Source organism: Dioscorea cayenensis, chromosome 4 (assembly GCF_009730915.1).
Source record: "Dioscorea cayenensis subsp. rotundata cultivar TDr96_F1 chromosome 4, TDr96_F1_v2_PseudoChromosome.rev07_lg8_w22 25.fasta, whole genome shotgun sequence".
NCBI classification, from domain to species: domain Eukaryota; kingdom Viridiplantae; phylum Streptophyta; class Magnoliopsida; order Dioscoreales; family Dioscoreaceae; genus Dioscorea; species Dioscorea cayenensis.
In genome coordinates this window covers 14,304,180-14,315,752 of record NC_052474.1, presented here as the reverse complement: position 1 = coordinate 14,315,752, position 11,573 = coordinate 14,304,180, and the positions used below count along the sequence as shown (strand labels likewise).

The 11,573-nt window shown below is 37.4% G+C and overlaps 1 pseudogene; it reads left to right on the top strand.

The window, feature by feature from the left end:
* The first annotated feature begins 10,702 nt into the window (after window positions 1–10,702).
* LOC120258716 lies at window positions 10,703–11,360 on the top strand (annotated as a pseudogene).
* Window positions 11,361–11,573: the final 213 nt, after the last annotated feature.

The window sequence follows — 11,573 nt, the reverse complement described above, 5'->3', positions numbered from 1 at the left end:
AAGGACAAGAGTCAAGAAGACCTTAAAATGATGATATCATAAATATTGAAAGAAATAGAAGATGATGAAGCTCAACCCATAAATTTCCCAAGCCATTACGACAAGCTCGGGACGATAGTTGGAGATTTGGGAGCAAAAATCAAGTGGTCGAGGAGGTCACATCGGAGCTTTTCGCGAGTTGTGGCATCCTCAGGCGAGATAGACAAGAATGGGATAGGCTGATTCAGAGTTTTCCAAGCACTCAGTGTTACATGAGTAACATTGCAGGAGGAGGAAGAGGAAATAAAGATGAAAAATGCACCGCTCCGAACTAGAAGGCGGGGCAAGCAACAATTGATGAGTTGGTTGGAAATCGACTTGGGAGGCGATGAAAACCCAAGGCCGACTTTCTAAGTGCACAGGTATCGAGAAGAAGAAAAATCATCATTCAAGGCTCTCTTGAAGGAGCATATTGAGTACTTTGCTTGGAACTATAATGAAATGGCGGGGATTAGATGATGAGAGTGGCCGCATTCACGGACTAGCCATTGATCCTAATGCTATTCAGATCAAACGAGGCACCAAGAAGATGAAGTTTGACCTAGAAGAAAAGGGTGATAGAAGAGACTGAAGAGCTGAGTTTGAGAGCAAATTTTATCGGAGAAGAAAAATACCGATTGGATAGCTAGCATAGTCCACGTGAAAAAGAAGAAACTGGGCAAATACGGATATGTGTGTGACTTGAGAGACTCGAATAAGGCGTGTCCCTAAGGATGATTTTTCCCTCCCAGGTTATGGAGCTCATGATCGACAATACTTCAGGGTACGAGATGTTCTCCTTTATGGATGGATATTCGGATACAATCAAATTAAAAATGCATCCGGATGATCGAAAAGAATCTTTAGCTTTCTCGAACACCCATGGGAATCTATTGCTATAGGGTAATGCCGTTTGATTGAAGAATGCGGGAGCAACATATCAAAGAGCTATGACCAGAATATTTGATGATTTAATTCACAAAGTTGTCGAATGCTATGTAGATGATCTTGTGGTTAAAAACAAATTCCAAAGACAAGCATCTTGATGATTTCGAGACGCAGTCTTTCACGCCTCGGAAAAATACAAGTTGAAAAATGAATCCCATGAAGTGTGCTTTTGAGTCCTCTACGGGAAAATTCCTAGGCTTCATCGTGGAGGCATCGAGGGAATAGAGATAGATCCCTCCAAGATAAAAGGCAATCCTAGAAATGCCACCTCCCTAAGACACTCAAGCATTGCGCTCCTTCAAGGGCGTTTAGCATATATCAGGAGATTTATCTCCAACCTCTCTGGAAGATGCAAGCCCTTATCTAAATTAGTCAAGAAAAATGCTCCTTTCAAATGGGATGATGAATGTCAGAAAGCATTTGAAGACATTAAGCGGTACTTGTTGAATCCACCGATCGTTAGCGCTCCGATTCATGGAAAACCTCACGATCTTATATCGACACGCATTGGAAGGGTCTTTGGGGGCTATGTTGGCTCATAATAATGAAGAAGGTAAAGAAAATGCGTTATATTACCTTAGCGAGGATGTTGGTAGGAGCCGAGGAGTAAATATACGCCAATTGAAAAGCATTGCCCTAGCCTTTGGTGTTTGCGATCAGAAGTTGAGACACTACTTGCTAGCGCATAAAAGTAATACTCATATCAAAAATAGACCCACTCAAATACCTTATGGCGAGGCCGTTGCTTACTGGGAAGACTAGCAAAATGGGCATTGATTACGATGGAATTTGATATAGCGATATACTCCACAGAAGGCAATTAAAGGGCAGGCGCTTGCAGACTTTCTAGCAGCACATCCTCTCCCTGATGATTCACCACTTAATCTTGATCTCCACGATGAAGAGACATTAATGGTGGAAGAAACAAGGTAGCGACTATACTTTGATGGAGCGTCATCTATAAAACCGGCACTTATGTTCCAAATCCCACAAATTAAAAGCAGGGATAGGACTTGTGTTCGTCACACTCGGAAGGAGGGATCCTCGGATATGCTCTCTCCCTCACAGAGCCATGTACAGAACAATGAGGCGAATATGAAGCTCTCATAGGCTGGTTTGGGCCCGGTAATCAAAATGGGGATCCAAGACATGACACATATTTGGAGACTCACAACTCATTATCAAGCAAGTCGAGAGGAGACTACAAGATATACAAACCATGAACTGCTTAAATATTATAAGAAGGTCAAAAATCGATGAAGAAAATTCCCCAAGTGCAATTGAGGAGAGTTTCAAGATCGAGAAAATGGAGAAAGTCGATTCTTTGACGAAAGTAGCAAAGGAGCGGCGAATCCAAATTATGAAGAAATCCATATAACCATAAAAAATAGAAGACCCATTAGTACGATCCCCGGAAGTCGAGAGGAAAAGTCTTTGGGGGCAATGCTGGAAGTCTTCACTCTCGAAATGCCAAAGGAAGATTGGAGACAACCGTTCATGGAATATTTGAAATATGATAAACTCCACGAGGATAAATCAAAAGGTCTTCGAGATAAAAGCGAAGAGCCCTAAGATTTCACCCTCATAAATGATATATTATACCGTAGGTCATATGATCAATTACTCCTGCGATGCCTCTCATATGAAGAAGCCCAGAAGTTATGCATGATGTACATTCAGGGATATGTGGTGCACACCAATCCGGACCCAAGATGCGACTCAAGATTAGCGCTTGGGGATATTCTTGGCCAACCATGGTTGGAGATTGCATTAATTATGCTAGAAAATGTCATCTATGTCGGATACATGGAGACTTTTATTCATCAACATCCAAATCCTTTACACCCCTGACCTCTTCATGGCCCTTTTGAGATATGGAGAGCAGATGTAATCGGTCTATTGAACCACCATCATCTTTGGGGACATCGATTCATATTGGTGCAGCATGATTACTTTTCCGGATGGGCGAAAGCAATCCGCTTAGAGAAGTCAAGAGCGAGAATATCCTCAAATTCTTGAGGAAAAACATCTTATATAGATTTGGGACTCAAGAAGAATTATTTCGAGACAATGGCCCCTCTTTCGGAAGCTTTCAAGGTCGGGAAGATTTGCCCGGCATCATAAAATAGATTGGAGATATACCTCCATCTATAACGCTAGAGCAAATGGATTGGCAGAAGCATTCAACAAAACCCTCTCAAAGCTGTTGAAGAAAGCAGTGTCTAAAAACAAAGAGATTGGCATGAAAGACTCCCGGGAGATGCTATGGGCATATCGCACTACCTATAGGACTCCAGACACGGTGCACGCCATATTCTTTGGTATTTGGGCCCAGGCGGTCTTACCTCTGAAATCCGGATACCCTCCCCGAGGATGGCATTGCAAAATGAAATTTCTAATGAGAGATAATGTTCGGCTCCGCTTGGATGAGTTGGACTCTCTTGATGAAAAAAGATTAGGGGTGCAACAAAATCTCGAAGTCTACAAAGCACAAATGTCTCAAGCATACAACAAGATGGCTCGTTTTCGGACTTTTACCAAAGGAGAGATGGTCCTTGTCCTCAGAAGACCCATCATCACCAACAAAAAGGCTGGGGGCAAATTCAAAGCAAATTGGGAAGGCCCTTATGTTGTGGAGATCGTCTACGAAGGAGGAGCATATCAACTTATCGATACTATGGAGAAAGACCGATGCCACCCATCAGCGGCCGTTTCTTGAAGAAATATTATGTTTAATGTAAAAAAATGTTTTGCCTATGACGGAGATGTCCGGTCCCTCATGAGGGTAGACTAGTCATGTACAATTAAATGTATTTCTCGAGGCAAAAACATTTAGTTTTTCATGCATTTATGTACTAAAAATCATACCATGTACTAAAAATTCTTTCAATGAAATAAGGAGACACGTGTTTGTCTATGAAGGAGCGTCCGAGCTCCAGTTTGTAGACCGGTCATGCACAGATTAAGTGTGCTTCCCAGAGGCAAATACATTGGTCCCCGACTGTAATATTAATAATAAAAAAACAAAAAAACAAAACACAAAAAAACAAAAACAAAAACAAACAAAAAACAAAACAAAACAAAAAATAACAAAAACTTATGCATGAAAGTACTAAAAGTTTCTTTGATGATTATTGCTCCAATCAAAGGTCTTCATCGGGTGACCAAATTACCTTTGATTACCCTTGAAAATTTCTTTTCAAATCATAAATATATGTTTAGTCTTCAATCTAAACGGTTGAAATTTGATTTGAAAGATCTACATGATTTATTGAAGCAGAGTAGGGTTGTGGGGCCATGTTGCAGGACACCGCTTTCTATGATTCGATGTTGATCAAGGTATTAATCGGACCATGCCAAAAAAATTCGGATCGGTCTGAAAATTTTTGTGCAAACTTCAAACCTGACAATGCTCAATATGAACGGTGATGATTTGGTCTCAAGTCCACCAATTATCAAAATAAAATCACAAGACAAACATGGAGTTTATTGATGATTGTCATTACATCATAATCAAATTCTAGCTTAAGATCAGATAGTCAAAAGAGCTTCAATCCTCTTGAAAGTTTTTCTATATGATCAAGGCATCTTAATCTTCAATATGAACGGTCACGATTGGATTCTAAGTTCATATGTCTATTATAAAAAATTCGCCAATCTAGAGGTAGGATCTGCCTAAATTCCTGCCCAGCTACCTCATCATCAAGTCAAGCATCGCTATATCAAATCATATTCAATTTTAGTGAAACTTTTTACAGTCATTTATAAGTTCCTTATCTCTAAGATGAACGGTGGAGATTGGAATTTGAGCTCATTTGATTATCATAAAAATTTGAATTCAAAGACCTTGTTTTGTCTAATTCACTGTTTAACCATGGTGCTATCAAGTGGATGAATGGTTTATAAAATTATTCCAAAATTTGGCCGAAAAATGTCTACAAATACAAGACCTTCATTCAAAAAAGGCAATAAAAAAAGAAGGAAAAAATCAATCATGATTTCAATTTTCCAAGTATTCCATAAAAAAAGAAAAACAAAAGACGCATGAGAAAAAGAAAAATAAAGCTAAGGTTTATTCAAATCAAATGTCCATGACCAATGTGTTAAAAATCAATTGCTAAAAGCATAAACAAACTAGAAAAAAACAAACTAAGAAAACAAACTAGGAAAAGCAAAAAGAAAAGAGAGAGAAAAGGGCTCTTTAATGCCCGATGAAATTTCAACAATGATTCTTTTGCTTCTTCCAACTCGTCAAGCCATTTAGTGAAAATAGCCATAAGAGGAGTATCTAAGTTCTCTCCTTGATTCTCAGCAAGTTGTGTCTTGGCCTCATCCAATGCAACTTGAAGATTCGCTTGTGTATGCTCGGAGGCTTCAAGCAGATCCATTGAATCCGCCATCTTTTTGCTAAGAGTCTTCATTGTGCCTTGAACTTCGCAAAGTTCAACTTGAAGTTGATGTTCCCTTTCAGCAAGTTTTTGATACTTCTCCTTATTCGCACTTATGTCATTGGTCCAGTCTGTCCTGAGATTGTTAAGATGCTCAAGTGCCAAAGTTCTCTCGTGTACGCATGCCTTGGCTTGTTGACTACGTATGCAAGCTTGAACATTAGGATCCTCTGAGGCTTCTTTAGCATAGGATGCACATCGAGCGATCTTCTCTATGAAAGGCTCTAGATTGTTCAAATCAACGTTGAAAGGTTGAAAGAGTAATTTTAATTCCTTTACTTTGTTGATGATGTCTTGGTAGTTGTGATAGTTGAGGGACTTGATGTTGTTGATCATCTCGTCTCGCAGGCGTAAAACTACATTTGGTATATTCTTTGAACCTACAAAGAGAATATACAAAGAAATTTTGACCTTCAATAAATAATAATAAAAAATAAAAAAAAATAAAAAAAAATAAAAAACCTTGGGCTTGTTCTGGCAAAATGATAATCCCTACGTCGGCATTAGAGCCATCACTTTCCAATTCTTCGGTGGGAGTATGAACGTCCTTGGCAATTTCTTGGACGTCTAAAAAACCGAAAGAAAAAGAAGAAGAAAAATTATATATATATACATATATATCATGGAGGTTCGCGAAAAAAAGAGAAGGAAAAAAGAGAGAAAGTAAATAAATAAATAATACCTTCGATTACGCATTCCTAGAGGTGTGGTATCAACATTAACGTTATCACTATTACGAGGCGTGTTTTTCAATGCTAGCGTTTTTTTGCTATCACAAGGTACACTCTCGGCATGAGTATTCCCGCCATCACTCTCCATTGAAGAGGGGGCATCTTTTATAAAAACTTGCCGAGGGAGTTTGACTAAGAGATGAAATACTTTCATTCTCTTGAATCGCTAAAAAAATAATAATAATATCGTTATGCGATGAAGAAAAAAATATAAATAAATAATATATATTTACCTTCTTGGATTATTGACGGGTTTTTGCGGGAGCTCATTTTTCCAAGGCAACGGGTGCATCCCTAACAAAAAAATAATAATAACTAAGGGCTTTGTTGCAAAAATTTACGGAGAAATGAAAATATACCTTGTAGTGGATTTGGAAGAGTCTCTTCAATCTCAATATTTTCCTCTACTCCAATGTTGTCTTCCATCCCAACATCGTTGCCAACTCCAATGTTTTTCTTGGCGCTGACACTTAAATCTTGTTCGTTCATTTGATCTAGATATAAGACGTCATCAAGATTCATTAAAGATGCATAGATGAAAAAAAAAAAAGGGAGAAAGAGATATTTCTTACCATGGGAGCTCATGTGCATCTCTAGATCTAATGTGGGAACATCATCAATTCTTGAAGGACTTTGAATAACCCTAACATTGTCTAATGGGGTGTCATGAACTTGTATCCCTATATTGAAAATAGACTTTGAGTTAAAACTTGGACTTTGAGTCAAATAAAAGTATGAAGTTACAAAGTTTGACTTTGAGTCAAAATTTGGACTTTGAGTGAAGTAAAAAGTGTGAAATTACAAAGTTTGACTTTGAGTCAAATAAAAAAACACAAAGTTTAATTTTGAGTCGAAAAATTTTTTTTTAAAAAAAGTAAAAAATTCCGAATTTTTTTGAAGATAAAAAAATTAATTAATTAGAAAGAAAAAAAGAAGAATAAAAAAATTCGAATTTATTAAAAAATTTAAAAAAATCATCAGATTTGAAGGAAAAAGAAGGAAAAAAATCATTGGAAAAGATAATAAATATCAAAAAGAAAAAAAGAAAAAGGGCGTGAAAAAGAAAAAGAAAAAAATTCACGAGGGTTTTTTTGAAAAAAATTTTTCTTTGTGAAAGAAAAGTGGTAAAGGAACAATTGATTTTTCTTTTTTTGGAGAAATAAATAAACAAATAATTGAATAAATAAAATTGACATACCTTCAGTTCTTTGTCGCTTTGATGAGACAACTGGGTCAATAGTAAGATCAGTGTCATCAATGAATATATTTTCGTTGATAAATCTGTGACCCTTCGAAGATTGCCCTCGCTCCCTATTAATGTGTCTCTTGTCTCTGAAGTCATCTTGGATCAACAATGAATGCCTCTGTTTGAAAAAAGCTTCAACAGTTCTCAGCCATTTCTGTGCATAAACAAGTATAAGTCTCCCTTCTCTATCGTGCATCGGGATGTAGAATGAGCTAGATGTCCTTTGGCGAGAAAAGATGGAGCCGAGTACCCGCAAGAATTCGAGAGAAGGAGCCCTCACAGGAATATTAATGAACGCAGGAGTATCTTGATCGTATCAAATTGGCGCCCAAATCGATGTGGATTATAAGGTTACGCAAAAAAATCTCACGCACACGAAGCGGAAGAATTCCATAGCGAGATTTATCACATATTCCATGGTATATGAATCCAATACATATGGTCCGGTCGAGTGTCACGGAATCTCGTACCACCTCGTCATTATGGTGCATGAGCGAGAAAGGGCGAGATATGAAATTGCTTTCATGTCGGATAAAGTTCCTCACATATATAGGATTGGTAAACGGAGTCGCGCTGGAATTCATAAATTGCAGCATCTTCGGTATTCTCAGCAACCCAGGGATACTTGAGGTATTGTCGTCTATCCTCCTTTTGAGATATATGCTCCGAAAATAATAACCAGCCCAAAGCATACAAGAAATGAGCAGGGGAACACTGTGGTGGAATATCTCGGTCCTCTTTACGTGTTTAGCCATGGCATTTAAGCCTAAGTATAAGCGTGCTAGCAACTGCGAGGGGCAAAAAGCTACTCTCCTCCGTCGCAATGTTGCATGCCATCATAAAAAAACTCTGGTCTAATTACTTTGCGATCACCGGCATGATAAAAAAGCAAATCCACAATGCTATGAAAGCAACTAAATCTGCCTTGAAAACAAGCATTGGAGGGGATTAGACGCCGATCTATGACGGGAGCTATATCTTGATTTCCTGAAGAACTCCACCCAATCCTCAAAGAATACATCTTCGTCGACGCTTTGCCTTGAGAGCCATTGAAAGATGTCGAAAAGATTTCTTAAAATAGAAAGTTCAGGATCATATCTTCGGCAAATTGTGTCATTAGGAGGTATGACTTCATCATAGATGTCTCCGGTAATTGGAAGTCCTCCCAATTCCTTGATATCCCATAATGAAATCCCAACTTCTCCGTGCAAGAAGTGGAAAGTGTTAGTATCGGGACACCATAGTTCTACTAGCGCTTTATAAAAGTTTATGTCAAAATCGTAGCGACCGACTGAAGACACAATCCCGCCCGTCAATTCTGCTTCAGATAGTTCGTTGGAGTAGTTATTAACTATGAATTTGGCCCATTCTGCATAATATGGAAGATCGATCAAATTAGTTTGGATTGGTTCCCTTCCCTTCCATCCCGGGCGGTGATTGATGATTCTTGACCCAAGGGTTTCGAATGTCTTCAAATCTTTCACTTCTCCTTCAGGTTTTAAGCAAATTGCATCAGTTAGGCCGTCTTCAAACCAACGGTTTGTGGACAATTTGGCAATAGCCATGCGGTTTGGATAGCGCTTCACCCACTCTGATTGTTCTCCTCCTTCATATATGATTGCGGGTTCGGCTTCAGAATCAAACATAGGAGTGTGGCGCATGAAGGTTCGACCTTGGGGAACTTCATTATAATTTTGGTTCATATCCCAAAAAGGTTGAGATATATTAGCCATGAAAAAAAAAATTGGGGATTCCTACTTCTCTCACTCAAACTCACCAAAAGAATTTCGTGAGACAAGTAGGAAGGGGGCATTTGTTTATATAAATAATATAACGCATGTCCTAATAAAATTCGATGTCCTAATGGAAACCAAATTCCAATTTAATTTAAATTCTAATATATCCTAATAGTAGATATATTTAGAATTAAAATTTAAATGTCCTAATCCTGATCTTAATTGATTATTTGATTGTCTTGGACTAGGATGTAAATTCCAAGTTAAATACAAAATGCAAATTACAAAGTTGCCCTTGAGAACATATCTCAAGGCAAAAAAATTGTTATTATTACAAGATTACCCCTGAGAACCCCTATCTTGAGGCAATCTCAAATCTTGGATAGCCCAAACACACATCTCGAGGCAATCCTAAATTTTTATGAGGCATGAGAGCGGATCTCGAGGCAATGGGAGAAATGCAAATCTGAAGCACCGAGTCACGTATCTCGAGGTAGAGTGAATTTTTTTTTATAAGAATAAAAATATTAATAAGATAATAAATAAAATGCGAATAATGAAATAATAAATAAATAAAAAATTCGAAATTTAAATTTTAAAAAAATAATAATAATAAAAAATTTCGAAATTTAAATTTTTTAAATTTAAAAAAATAATAAATAAATAATAAATAAAAATTCGAAATTTAAATAAAAAAATAATAATAATAAAAAAATTCGAAAGTTAAATTTTTTTAAATTTTAAAAATAATAATAAATAAAAAAATTCGAAAATTTAATAAAAATATAATAATAGAAAAAAATTCGAAATTTAAATTTTTAAATTTGAAATTATAATTCAAATTTAAATTTAAAAAATAATAATAATAATAATAAAATAAAAAAATAATAAAAAAATAATAAAAATAAAATAAAAATAAAAATAAAAAAAGAAATAAAAACTATTAAAAAATTTTAAAAATTTTATCCTCACCCCTTTGTTGTGATTTGACTGGAGGGGTTGGTGGAAGAAGATAAGATCCGTTTTTTCTTTTTTAAAAGGTGGGAGGAGATCAGAAAGAAGGAGGGGAGAAAAAAGTGAAAAAAAGGATCCGAAAGAGGAAGAAGGATAAGAGCTATAAGGTTTTATCTCTCCCTTATACTACCATATATAGATATAGATATAGATATATTAGATAAGAAGAAGAGAATTCGAGATCTTTATCGCGTTGCTTGCCATTCTTTGCTTGCCAAAAGAAGTTGAAAGTCATGGTTGAGTGGCTGAGATAATGCCGCCAACCATGACTGGTACTCACTGCCTCGACTGCCTGCCACCCGATGCTTGTCACTGCTCGCCGCCACAGCCCGTTGAGGAAGCCGCTGTCAAGGTTGAATGGCTGAAATAATGCCGCCAACCCTGACTGAAGCTTCCTGTTATCATCGTTGCTGTTATCGCTTGCCGTAGCTTGTTTGATGGTGTTGTTGTTCACCATGGACGATGCTCACTCTTGCTCTCAATCACTCATCGTCGTTGTAATCTCAATCTCCACTACGGTTCAACTTCTCCCTCACTCCACTTCCCAACTCCGCCGGCGCCATGTCTCCAGCGGCGGCCCGCCTAGTGGCGAAATGTGTGTTCCAGATCCGCACGGCTTTCCATGGATCCCCAAAGGTCACACTTGTCTCCAGATCCCTCTCCACCGGGCTGAACTACCACATTGACTCGCCGAATAACAATCCTGACATGCCTTGGGATTTTAGTCAAGCAAACAAGGAATGGGTTAAGGAGATACTATCTCATTATCCCTCCAACTATAAGCAATCTGCTGTTATTCCTTTGTTGGATATGGCACAGCAGCAACATGGTGGATGGCTTCCAGTTTCTGCGATGAACGCAGTGACTAAAATTAGAGAAGTTGCTCCAATTCGTGTATATGAAGTTGCTACTTTTTATTCGATGTTTAACCGGACAAAAGTTGGTAAATATCACCTTTTGGCTTGCGGCATAACACCTTGTATGATACGTGGTTCTCGTGAAATTGAAGAAGCTTTGCTCAAACATCTAAGAGTTAAGCGGAATGAAGTGACCAAGGATGGCCTATCTTCTGTTGGAGAAATGGAGTGCATGGGCTGCTGCGTTAATGCTCCAATATTGATCACTGTGGCTGACTATTCTTATTCTTAAGAAGGATATACATTACAATTACTATGAAGACGTCACTCCCAAGCGAGTCATTGAGATTGTTGAGACCTAAAAAATATATAAAAAAAAAATGATGAATAAAAATGATAATAATAAAATAATAAAAAATGAGAAGCCTAAAGGCCCACCATACATGTACCCGTGTATGACAAATTTTTGAGAAGTATGCACATGTCCATGACAAAATAATGAAGCAAAATAAAAATGATAATGAGAAGCATGACATGCATGCATATGGAGTAATAAAAAAAGATTCATGAAATCA